Raw genomic sequence first — 13,672 nt, 5'->3', positions numbered from 1 at the left:
CCATGATCTAACCCACAGACCTGGTTACCAGCACCATGATCTAACCCACAGGCCTGGTTACCAGAACCATGATCTAACCCACAGGCTTGGTTACCAGCACCATGATCTAACCCACAGTCCTGGTTACCAGCACCATGATCTAACCCACAGGCCTGGTTACCAGCACCCTAATCTAACCCACATGCATGGTTACCAGCACCATGATCTAACCCACAGTCCTGGTTACCAACACCATGATCTAACCCACAGGCCTGGTTACCAGCACCATGATCTAACCCACAGGCTTGGTTACCATCACTCTGATCTAACCCACAGGCCTGGTTACCAGCACCATGATCTAACCCACAGGCCTGGTTACCAGCACCATGATCTAACCCACAGTCCTGGTTACCAACACCATGATCTAACACACAGGCCTGGTTACCAGCACCATGATCTAACCCACAGTCCTGGTTACCAGCACCATGATCTAACCCACAGACCTGGTTACCAGCACCATGATCTAACCCACAGGCCTGGTTACCAGCACCATGATCTAACCCACAGGCTTGGTTACCATCACTCTGATCTAACCCACAGGCCTGGTTACCAGCACCATGATCTAACCCACAAGCCTGGTTACCAGCACCATGATCTAACCCACAGGCCTGGTTACCAGCACCATGATCTAACCCACAGTCCTGGTTACCAGCACCATGATCTAACCCACAGGCCTGGTTACCAGCACCCTAATCTAACCCACATGCATGGTTACCAGCACCATGATCTAACCCACAGTCCTGGTTACCAACACCATGATCTAACCCACAGACCTGGTTACCAGCACCATGATCTAACCCACAGGCCTGGTTACCAGCACCATGATCTAACCCACAGTCCTGGTTACCAGCACCATGATCTAACCCACAGGCCTGGTTACCAGCACCCTAATCTAACCCACATGCCTGGTTACCAGCACCATGATCTAACCCACAGTCCTGGTTACCAGCACCATGATCTAACCCACAGACCTGGTTACCAGCACCATGATCTAACCCACAGGCTTGGTTACCAGCACTCTGATCTAACCCACAGGCCTGGTTACCAGCACCATGATCTAACCCACAGGCCTGGTTTCCAGCACCATGATCTAACCCACAGGCCTGGTTACCAGCACCATGATCTAAACCACAGGCCTGGTTACCAGCACCATGATCTAACCCACAGTCCTGGTTACCAGCACCATGATCTAACCCACAGGCCTGGTTACCAGCACCCTAATCTAACCCATATGCCTGGTTACCAGCACCCTAATCTAACCCACAGGCCTGGTTACCAGCACCATGATCTAACCCACAGTCCTGGTTACCAGCACCATGATCTAACACACAGGCCTGGTTACCAGCACCATGATCTAACACACAGTCATTTAAACCACAACTAATACAAAAAAAATGAAGAATCGGGAAGAAAGTGTAATATCAGGAGCCACAGATTGATTCGCTAGATGAAGGGAAGGGAAAGCCACAGGGCCATAAAACAACATTACAGACTGGTCTACTTCTCCCATCCATCCTCTTTATGGACCCAGCAGCTGAACTGGTGTGTTAGAATTCTCCTCCTGTCTTCACGAGACTGGACTCCATTCAACGAACACACCACCACCACCACCATGCTTAATTCACAAGTTCAATGTCCCATTAAGTAACATGCATGTTCGGCTATATTGCAGACCCTGAAGCCTATAGGGTTTAACCTATCATTAGAAATGCAAAGCTCACAGATATCTACACTGTAACTACACTGACTGTACATGGCTATTTACATACTGTTAGACTGATAAAGCATCACTCCTTGTCTCCTCTCCTTGTCTCCTCTCCTTCATGTTGACTGAAAAACACAGGCTAAATCAAAGGAATATCGAGAATGATCACCAATTTACTTTCACCTATCTTGTGCTTGAATGTCACTGCAGAGGAAAGGACTGGTTAAATAGATCCTCAATTATTCACAGCGTGGGGCGAGTCCAGCACAAAGCAGACACGTGTCTTCATTCAACAAAGAGAGAGATGATAGCTACTGGCTGATAGTGATGTAATCGGTAATCTGTCTGTCTGTCTGTCTCTCTGTCTGTCTGTCTGTCTGCATGGTCCGTACAGAAGAGATGACACTGTCTGTCTGTCTGTCTGTCTGTCTGTCTGTCTGTCTGTCTGTCTGTCTGTCTGTCTGTCTGTCTGTCTGCATGGTGCGTACAGAAGAGATGACACTGTCTGTCTGTCTGTCTGTCTGTCTGTCTGTCTGTCTGTCTGTCTGTCTGTCTGTCTGTCTGTCTGTCTGCATGGTGCGTACAGAAGAGATGACACTGTCTGTCTGTCTGTCTGTCTGTCTGCATGGTGCGTACAGAAGAGATGACACTGCCTGTCTGTCTGTCTGTGTGTGTGTCTGTATGTGTGTGTGTATGTGGTCCCACCATGTAGGTACTGCCTTTGAGTCAGTCAGAGCAGACATGGCCCATGGTGAGGAGGAGTGGAGTAGCTCAGTGTCACGTTCTAGGGATGGTTACACACACAAGCTTAGTCCCACACACACTGACTGAGGTGATGGAACACTCCTCTTCCATGCTCCAGACTTCCTTTTATTTCTCCCGGCACTCTATCTAATAAGACAGAGACTATAATTGCTTTGCTGAGCAAATGGGCTCTGGCTCTGGCAGCCCCTCAACACAGACCACCTTTAATGATGTCTGAAACCTCCATCAGACTTTTACAGTGGACTCAATGTGAAGAGTGGGCACAATTTGTTGGAGAGAAAGCCAATCACAGCACAGCCAGCCAAATGAGAAGTGGAACCTACAGAGGATCGTCAAAACGCCTCGACGAAGTAGGCTACCCCTTCCTCTTTCTGTATTAATAAAACATCTATTAAAAAGTAACGTCCACGAGGACTGGCACTCCTAAAAGAAAAGTGTGTTTTTGTCACGAACATCCATCTAGAGTACCTATTTACATTCATTATGTAAGCTCTCCAAGCAGCTGTACTGTCGCTGAAAAGCTTTTTGAGTTTATCTAGTCATTTAAAAGTCCACAGCTAAGGATACCAATGTTTACCCATTCACCACTAAATACACAACAGGCTACCCAGGCATCATTCTACAGACAGGGGCACATCGACAGTGGGGTTATGTCATTAGTGCTTCCCCGTACTTCTCTGTTTCTCACGCTTCCTGTTTTAACACAGCAATCCCAGCTGTTGGTGAAACCTTCAGCCCTGATGTCAGACCCAGGGGCTTGAGATTTAGTTCATTCACAAAATCCCTAAACAGTTCAAGAACTTTCACATGCTATTTGGAGAACGGCAAAAAACAAGAAAAATGACCCCAGCCATTCCCACCTTGGCTGATGTAAGTTCCTTCACCTCAGTCTCAGTCCAACACATAGCCTATTATTACCTATACAATTGTGATGTTGTACCCCTGAAAAGGAGGGGGATATAGGAGAAATGATTCACACTGACACGTAGCATCAGCGAAGAAACGAAAACATCTGACATTTTTACGACTGTGTTATTTGCGTGTTGATTGGATTGTATAGGGAAGATAGGCTGGATATGTTCATATTGAAACATACAGTAGCTTATTTTCTTAAGGTCCTGACATGTTTATTAAGTTTGAGAACCACTGTACTAACCTCTGTCTCTGTGTCTCCTCTGCTTCCTCCTACATGCATCGCAGCTTCACCACTGAGCGCCACATCACTGTCTGTCTCAATAGCCTCAGTAGTATTATGAGATATCATTAGCGTATTTCTTGCTCCCGCTGAGGTAGGCTTTGTTTAACATTAGCTTCTTACCTCATCCTTCTAACTGGCTACAGGGCCTTCAGAAAGTATTCATACCCCTTGATTTATTCCACATGTTGTTCAAAATGGATAAAACAAATGTATAATAATCTCTAACCCATCTACACCCCATAATGACATCACAATACCCCATAATGACATAACAATACCCCATAATGACATCACAATACCCCATAATGACATTCACAATACCCCATAGTGACATCACTATACCCCATAATGACATCACTATACCCAATGATGACATCACAATACCCCATAATGACATCACTATACCCCATAATGACATCACAATACCCCATAATGACATCACAATACCCCATAATGACATCACTATACCCCATAATGACATCACTATACCCCATAATGACATCACAATACCCCATAATGACATCACAATACCCCATAATGACATCACTATACCCCATAATGACATCACTATACCCAATGATGACATCACAATACCCCATAATGACATCACTATACCCCATAATGACATCACAATACCCCATAATGACATCACAATACCCCATAATGACATCACTATACCCCATAATGACATCACTATACCCCATAATGACATCACAATACCCCATAATGACATCACAATACCCCATAATGACATCACAATACCCAATAATGACATCACAATACCCCATAATGACATCACAATACCCCATAATGACATCACAATACCCAATAATGACATCACAATACCCCATAATGACATCACAATACCCCATAATGACATCACAATACCCAATAATGACATCACAATACCCCATAATGACATCACAATACCCCATAATGACATCACAATACCCCATAATGACATCACAATACCCAATAATGACATCACAATACCCAATAATGACATCACAATACCCCATAATGACAAAGTGAAACATGTTTTTAGACATTTTAGCACGTTTATTGAAAATTAAATACAGAAATATCTAATTTACTTTATTCTCACCCTTTTGCTATGACACTCCAAATTTAGCTCAGGTGCATCCAATGTCCTTTGATCATCCTTGAGATGTCACGACAACTTGATTGGAGTCCACCTGTGGCCAATTCCATTGTTTGAACTTTTTTTTTTTTTTTTTAAACACACCTGTCTTTATAAGGTCCCACAGTTGACAGTGTATGTCAGAGCAGAATCTATACCATGAAGTATAAGGAACTGTCCGTAGTTCTCCAAGATAGACATGTGATGAGGCATATATCTGGGGAAGGGTATAAAACCATTTTTAGAGTGTTTAAAGTTTCTAAGAGCACAGTGGTCTGCATCATTGGGAAACGGAAAATATGGAACTACCCAGACTGCCTAGAGCTGTCCGTCCGACTAACTGAGCACGTGGGCAAGAATGACCTTGGTCAGGGAGTTGACCAATAACCCAATGACCACTCTGACAGAACTACAGAGTTCTTTGGCTAAAATGGGAAAACATGCCAGAAGGACAACAGTTTCTATAGCAATTCACCAATCTGGGCTTAATGGGAGAGTGGCCAGACGGAAACCACTCCTGAGAAAAGGGCACATGACAGCACACCTGGAGTTTGCAAAAAGGCATGTGAAAGTCTCTGTGGTCTGATAAGACAAACTTTTAACTCTTTAGTCTGAATGCAAAGCGCTATGTCTGGAGATAACCAGGCACAGCTCATCACCCGTCTAACACCATGGTGGTGGCAGCATCACACTATGAGGATGCTTTTCAGCGGCAGGGACTGGGAGACTGGTAACAATAGGGGGAACAACGAACGGAGCCAAATAGAGGCAAATCCATGATGAGAACCTGCTTCAGAGTGCAAACGACCTCAGACTGGGGGAGAAGATTTACGTTCCAGCAGGACAATGACCCCAAGCATACAGCCAAAGCAACGCTGGAATGGCTTCAGAACAAGAATATGAAGGTCCTTGAGTGGCCCAGCCAAAGCCCAGACCTGAATCCCAATGAAAATATGTGGAAAGAGTTGAAGATTGCTATTCCCCACCACTCCCCATCTAACTTCAGCTTGAGAAAATCTGCAAGGAAGAAAATCCTCAAATCCAGATGTGCACAGCTGATACAGACAAACCCAAGACAACTCACAGCTGATACAGACATACCCAAGACAACTCACAGCTGATACAGACAAACCCAAAACAACTCACAGCTGATACAGACAAACCCAAGACAACTCACAGCTGATACAGACATACCCAAGACAACTCACAGCTGATACAGACAAACCCAAGACAACTCACAGCTGATACAGACAAACCCAAGACAACTCACAGCTGATACAGACAAACCCAAGACAACTCACAGCTGATACAGACAAACCCAAGACAACTCACAGCTGATACAGACAAACCCAAGACAACTCACAGCTGATACAGACAAACCCAAAACAACTCACAGCTGATACAGACATACCCAAGACAACTCACAGCTGATACAGACAAACCCAAGACAACTCACAGCTGATACAGACAAACCCAAGAAAACTCACAGCTGATACAGACAAACCCAAGACAACTCACAGCTGATACAGACATACCCAAGACAACTCACAGCTGATACAGACAAACCCAAAACAACTCACAGCTGATACAGACAAACCCAAGACAACTCACAGCTGATACAGACATACCCAAGACAACTCACAGCTGATACAGACATACCCAAGACAACTCACAGCTGTAGTCACCACCAAAGGTGCTTCTACAAAGTATTGACTCAGGGGTGTGAATACTTATGTAAATGAGATATTTCTGTATTTCATGTACAAACATTGATAAAAACAGTGTAGATGGGTAAGAATAAATAATCCATTTAGAATGCAGGCTGTAACACAACAAAATGTGGAATAAACCAAGGGGTATGAATACTTTCTGAAGGCCCTGTAAGTAATACTAGCCAGAGCCCATCAACATTACTGCAATAGAAGTCTCTGCCTGCAGATATCCACCTGACTGACTGACTGACATATCTAGAAGTGACTATTTACCAGCTGTGCAGTCATTCTCCAAAAGCCAGGTTTGGTTTGTTTGGGGGATGTCTGTAGACACGGCAGGAATCCCAGGACGGTTTTAAAATGGCCTTTTGTCCACCATCTCGCAAACACACTGTCAGCCCCATCTCAAGTTGCTTAATGCAAGCTGGGGCGGTTTGTTTCACAGCTCAGACTCTCGACCTGTGCGGCGAGAGGGCGGAGCTAGCCAGCTGAGAGGGTGGTGAACGTGCTGCTAAAAAGGCCAATCCGGGGGACGCAGCCAAACATAACGAACAAACCCCTGTTCATGTTTCCACTCGTTTGTAAAGAGGCAGGAGCTATTAGAACTCAGTCAGGTCGATAATAGAAGGGTTCTAAGCATTGATCAATGCTGGGAGCAATATGTACATGTTGACCCGTCATTTGTTTTCTTTATTGTGTACAAAATATATATTTTTAATGTTATATATTTTTTTCAAATTAGAAAAGAAAGTACAGCGGTCCGGACCTTGGTGTCCTCATATGTAGCAACGGCCATGGTCAGACCTCCAGTGTGAATGACAAGTCAAAAGACCCAAAATCAATGAGCAAGTCAGGCTACTTAATCCTACCCTGTTATGCATCATCATTGAGACCGCTGACACCAATTGTTCGCTTGACTTGGAACAATAATCTTTCAGTCAATGATATAAAAGCCCAGAGACAGCAGAAGGAACAATATCGACTCAGGAGATGAGCTTTTCATCGTGGCCGAGTACATCAACAGAAGAGAAGAGGTTTTCATCATGGCTGAGTACATCAACAGAAGAGATGAGCTTTTCATCATGGCCGAGTACATCAACAGAAGAGATGAGCTTTTCATCATGGCCGAGTACATCAACAGAAGAGATGAGCTTTTCATCATGGCCGAGTACATCAATAGAAGAGATGAGCTTTTCATCATGGCCGAGTACATCAACAGAAGAGAAGAGCTTTTCATCATGGCCGAGTACATCAACAGAAGAGAAGAGCTTTTCATCATGGCCGAGTACATCAACAGAAGAGAAGAGCTTTTCATCATGGCCGAGTACATCAACAGAAGAGATGAGCTTTTCATCATGGCCGAGTACATCAACAGAAGAGATGAGCTTTTCATCATGGCCGAGTACATCAACAGAAGAGATGAGCTTTTCATCATGGCCGAGTACATCAATAGAAGAGATGAGCTTTTCATCATGGCCGAGTACATCAACAGAAGAGAAGAGCTTTTCATCATGGCCGAGTACATCAACAGAAGAGAAGAGCTTTTCATCATGGCCGAGTACATCAACAGAAGAGAAGAGCTTTTCATCATGGCCGAGTACATCAACAGAAGAGAAGAGCTTTTCATCATGGCCGAGTACATCAACAGAAGAGAAGAGCTTTTCATCATGGCCGAGTACATCAACAGAAGAGAAGAGCTTTTCATCATGGCCGAGTACATCAACAGAAGAGAAGAGCTTTTCATCATGGCCGAGTACATCAACAGAAGAGAAGAGCTTTTCATCATGGCCGAGTACATCAACAGAAGAGAAGAGCTTTTCATCATGGCCGAGTACATCAACAGAAGAGAAGAGCTTTTCATCATGGCCGAGTACATCAACAGAAGAGAAGAGCTTTTCATCATGGCCGAGTACATCAATAGAAGAGAAGAGCTTTTGAGGTCCAAAAACGGCAGACACGGTCAATGAACAAACAAATCATTATTACTGTTACAGTCAATGTGCAACACTCATCACACAGTGTATGATAAGGACCTCCACTGAGTCAGCTGAGAGCACCTACCCACTGGGCACATTTGTCAGTTCAATGTTCACTTTTGATAAAGATTTGACTTAAAACTGAGTCAAATTATTGTTGCTCTTTGGTTTGATGCTGGGGGGGTGGAAAAAGGTCTGTTGATGAGCATTTCGTTTTCCATTAGTAGCCGAAATGTGTAAAACATGAACCCCTCCCTCCGCAACTGGATACTGACTACCTGACGGGTTGCCCCCAGATGAGGGTAGGCAACAACACATCCGCCACGCTGACCCTCAACACGGGGGCCCCTCAGGGGTGCGTGCTTAGTCCCCTCGTGTACTCCTTGCTCACTCACGACTGCACGGCGCACACGACTCCAACACCATCACTACGTTTGTTGACTACTCAACGGTGGTTGGCCTGATCACCGACGACAATGAGACAGCCTATAGGGAGGAGGTCAGAGACCTGGCAGTGTGGTGCCAGGACAACAACCTCTCCCACGATGTCAGCAAAACAAAGGAGCTGATCGTGGACTACAGGAAAAGGAGGGCCGAGCACACCCCTTCCACATCGACTGGGGTGTAGTGGAATGGGTCGAGAACTTCCAGTAAGGAGTTATCATGGTTCACACACATGGACCATGATAATATAGGATCTCTATACCAGCCAGTGTCAGAGGAAGGCCCCTTAAAATTGTCAGACTCCAGCCAACCAAGTCGTAGACTGTTCTCTCTGCTACTGCACAGGAAGTAGACTGTTCTCTCTGCTTCTGCACAGGAAGTGGCAGCGATGCACCAAGTCCAGAACCAACTCAATAATTAGTTAAATAGTTAACCAAATAGCTACCAGGACTATCTGCATTTACATTTTTTACACAAATTATTTTGACTCATCACATACGCTGCTGATACTGTTTATTATCTATCCTGTTGCCTAGTAACCTTTTCCCCTTCCTACAGTATATGTACATATCTACCTCAATTACCTCGTACCCCTGCACATCGACTCGGTACTGGTACCCCGTGTATATCACCAATTTATTGTTACTCATTTTGTATTTATTCTTTGTTATTATTTTCCTATTCGTCTCTCTGCGTTGTGGGGAAGGGCCCATCAGTAAGCATTTCACTGTTAGTCTACACCTGTTGTTTACGTAGACAGGTCCCCCTAAACATGTAATTTCATCCAAAATGATCACAAAGGCTAAACTGATACTATATCAGCACTCTTACTCTGAGACCCTTTGTGAATATGGCCCTTACCTCTATTCATTGCAGTTTTGTTCACCTTTTTAAATGGACTCATCAATGCAACATGCATATAGCCTGGAGTCCAGGGTGAGAGGAAGTCGACTTTCAGTGTACAATAGTCACTAGTAGGTCTATGATTCGTTGAGCAGACCAGTGTATTGTGAATGGAATCCACTTCTGATCTTGTCTAGTGTGAGATGTGGCAGATTTTATAATATCAAACACCACGCGGAGGCCTTCTCTGGGTGCTGCTGGTGCCGACTGTCATCATTTCTGAGTGTTAGTGTGTGTGTGTGTGTGTGTTTGAAAGCTAAGATGACAGGAGAGATGAGGGAGTTGGTTTGTGCATAGCCGTGCTGGTTCTTCTAACTTTGATGAGGGAGAGTGCAGTGCAATCTGAGATTTTATGTTACAATCTTAAAAAGGAAATATAACTATTTCATCAGTGTATAACGATCTTGCACTCAGAAGCTCAGGTTACCATACAGTATATTACTTTACCAAAAGTAATCATTTGAGTACAGAAGTCCTTGCACCAGAGTTGAATTACAAAGAATACAGGCACAAAAGCCCTGACAACCTTAACAGCGGATGTTTTCTCCCAATCTACAAGGCAGGGAGCAGGAACACTGGAATAGGCCTAGCCAGGGTATACCAGTGTAATATTTACATCATGCTGAACCGGCACTTTGACAGCACTTGAGCATACAGAATCATCCCATAGGTTTTGCTACATTAAAAATGTCTGTTCAGTCATTCAAGTAATGGAGCGCTTTATGACTTACTGCTGGGAAAGAAGACTAAGTCTGATTTATACCTGCAGATAAATAAGGATTACAGGAAAACACTGTTCTGGGAGAAAGAGAGAGAGAAAGAGAGAGAGAGAGAGAGAGAGAGAGAGGGAGAGATGGTAGGGAACAAGTTCCAGGGAAATTTCAGAGAGAGAGAGAGAGAGAGACAGAGAGAGAGTGAGAGAGAGAGTGAGAGAGATGGTAGGGAATAAGTTACAGGGAAACTGGAGAGAGAGAGAGAGTAAGAGAGAGAGATGGTAGGGAACAGAGAGAGACAGAGAGAGGGAAATATTGGAGAGAGAGAGAGAGAGATGGGAGGGAACAAGTTACAGGGTAATATTGCCGAGAGCGAGAGAGAGAGACAGAGAGAGAGAGACAGAGAGAGAGAGAGAGAGAGACAGCGAGAGAGAGAGAGAGAGATGGTAGGGAACAGAGAGAGACAGAGAGAGAGACAGAGAGAGAGAGAGAGACAGAGAGAGAGAGAGATGGTAGGGAACAGAGAGAGACAGAGAGAGAGAGACAGAGAGAGAGAGACAGAGAGAGAGACAGAGAGAGAGAGACAGAGAGAGAGAGACAGAGAGAGAGAGAGAGAGAGAGAGAGAGAGAGAGAGAGAGAGAGAGAGAGAGATGGTTGTGCAGTTGTACCCTACAGTATATCCCACCATTTGTTGACAGGTGACAAGGGCAGACTCCTCAACCAGGTAGTTCATTTTGTGAGTAAATGTAGGAAGTATGTATTTGTACTCACCATGACAGGTCATATACAGCACATCCAGATTCCATCCACAATTCCATTCAGGTTGGTCCGGAGTGATATGGGGGAGAAAATGGCATAACAACTCAGTAGTCCAACACTCAAAGTGTAACATGTCATAACATGCCAACAACATAACCCAGAGATCAAATATACCAGTATAATTTTTTGTCAAACAGTTATAATTTAGTCTAGGTCAATATTTGTACAGCAGTGCTTATTCCAAGCTGCAACCAGAACACCAATGTTTTTGATAGTGTGCACAACAATCAAGGCATGTCAACATTCTTGCCTGCGCAGAGACTAATATTCTAATCTAATATTTTCTCTACAGTCTACTGCCAAAGACCATTGCGCTGTGGCTGATATTAAAGGGATACTTCAGTATTTGAGCAATGAGGCCCTTTATCTACTTCCCCAGAGTCAGATGAACTTGTGGATACACATTTTATGTCTCTGTGCCCATTACGAACGAGGTTAGAGGTAGTTTAGTAAGCCAACGCTGACTAGCATTAGCACAATGCCTGGATGGGTAGCCTAGTGGTTAGAGCATTGGACCAGAAACGCTCTGGATCGAATCACCGAGCTAACAAGGTAAAAATCTGTCGTCCTGCCCCTGAACAAGGCAGTTAACCCACTGTTCCCTGGGTGACGCAAGACGTGGATGTGAATTAAGGCAGCCCCCCGAACCTCTCTGATTCAGAGGGGTTGGGTTAACTGCGGAAGACATATTTCAGTTCAAGGCATTCAGTTGTACAACTGACGAGGTATCCCCCTTTCCCCTTTCTAAACATAGATGTCTATGTTTGGGCCAAATCAAGGCTGGTCCAGACCAAAAAAAGACTGCTAGAAAAGACTGCTAGTCTGGGCAGGACCAAAAAAAGACGGCTAGTCTGGACTGGACCAAAAAAAGACTGCTAGAAAAGACTGCTAGTCTGGGCAGGACCAAAAAAAGACTGCTAGTCTGGGCAGGACCAAAAAAAGACTGCTAGTCTGGACTGGACCAAAAAAGACTTCTAGTCTGGACTGGACCAAAAAAAGACTGCTAGTCTGGACAGGACCAAAAAAAGACTGCTAGTCTGGGCAGGACCAAAAAAAGACTGCTAGAAAAGACTGCTAGTCTGGGCAGGACCAAAAAAAGACTGCTAGTCTGGGCAGGACCAAAAAAAGACTGCTAGTCTGGACTGGACCAAAAAAGACTTCTAGTCTGGACTGGACCAAAAAAAGACTGCTAGTCTGGACAGGACCAAAAAAGACAGCCAAAAGACCGTCTGTCTGGGGTGTAGCCTACCACGTCGGCCTGCAATGGACTGTTATGAATGCCCATCCATGTGGTAGGACCACCGTTTGTAAAACAGGCTGTTGCATTGGCTTAATTAATTAGTCCTAATTCCTGTGACTTAATTAATTTGGCTATTTAAGCTCTGAATATCAGCTACCCAACCCGATTTGCAACAGGAAATGCAGAAGTTTTTTATTCTTCGCTATGATCAGCTCATTTTGACAGATACAAACTTGAAAACACTGATCATGACAATTTAGCCGATGGGGTGAAACTCCTGGACAGCAGTTGTGAGTAGCCTGATTATCCATTCCATATGGTCCTATTTAGTTTGACCGGTCCTGTTTATAGGATATGTTGTTTGTTAACATGTCAGCACATTTTTTTATTTGATTGGTACCAGCAGCATACCACCCTGCATACTACTGCTGGCTTGCTTCTGAAGCTAAGCAGGGTTGGTCCTGGTCAGTTCCTGGATGGGAGACCAGATGCTGCTGGAAGTGGTGTTGGAGGGACAGTAGGAGGCACTCTTTCCTCTGGTCTATAAAAATATCCCAATACCCCAGGGCAGTGATTGGGGACACTGCCCTGTGTAGGGTGCTGTCTTTCAGATGGGATGTTAAATGGGTGTACTGACTCTCTGAGGTCATTAAAGATCCCATGGCACTTATTGTAAGAGTAGTGGTGTTAACCCCAGTGTCCTGGCTAAATTCCCAATCTGGCCCTCAAACCATAACGGTCACCTAATAATCCCCAGTTTACAATTGGCTCATTCATCCCCCTCCTCTACCCTGTAACTATTCCCCAGGTCTTTGCTGTAAACGAGAATGTGTTTTCAGTCAACTTACCTGGTAAAAAAATGTAGGTTAGGTTAATTGATTGTAGAAACGTGCATGATGTAAAAAAAAAAGGCACGTTATCTCCAGCCTGTAGGCTACAGAAAAAGCCACACGCTCTTTCTACCATATACTATATGATTTATGTCAAGATTATTTTGGGGACAGAACGTTGGTGGA

General features: G+C 44.5%; 1 protein-coding gene across 1 annotated transcript in view; it reads right to left on the bottom strand.

Annotated features, from left to right (window-relative positions):
• The window catches only part of LOC109909803 (protein 4.1), a 120,285-nt gene extending 108,166 nt beyond the window's left edge, over positions 1–12,119 (bottom strand). Inside the window, exon 1 of the mRNA XM_031796765.1 lies at positions 11,369–12,119. The gene's annotated coding sequence lies outside the window, so the exon portion shown is untranslated. The remainder of the gene's footprint in view (positions 1–11,368) is intronic.
• Positions 12,120–13,672: the final 1,553 nt, after the last annotated feature.

The sequence above is a fragment of the Oncorhynchus kisutch genome, linkage group LG18, assembly GCF_002021735.2.
Source record: "Oncorhynchus kisutch isolate 150728-3 linkage group LG18, Okis_V2, whole genome shotgun sequence".
NCBI lineage: Eukaryota > Metazoa > Chordata > Actinopteri > Salmoniformes > Salmonidae > Oncorhynchus > Oncorhynchus kisutch.
Note: the sequence above shows the minus strand (reverse complement) of the source record. Positions and strands in the feature narration are given on the sequence as shown.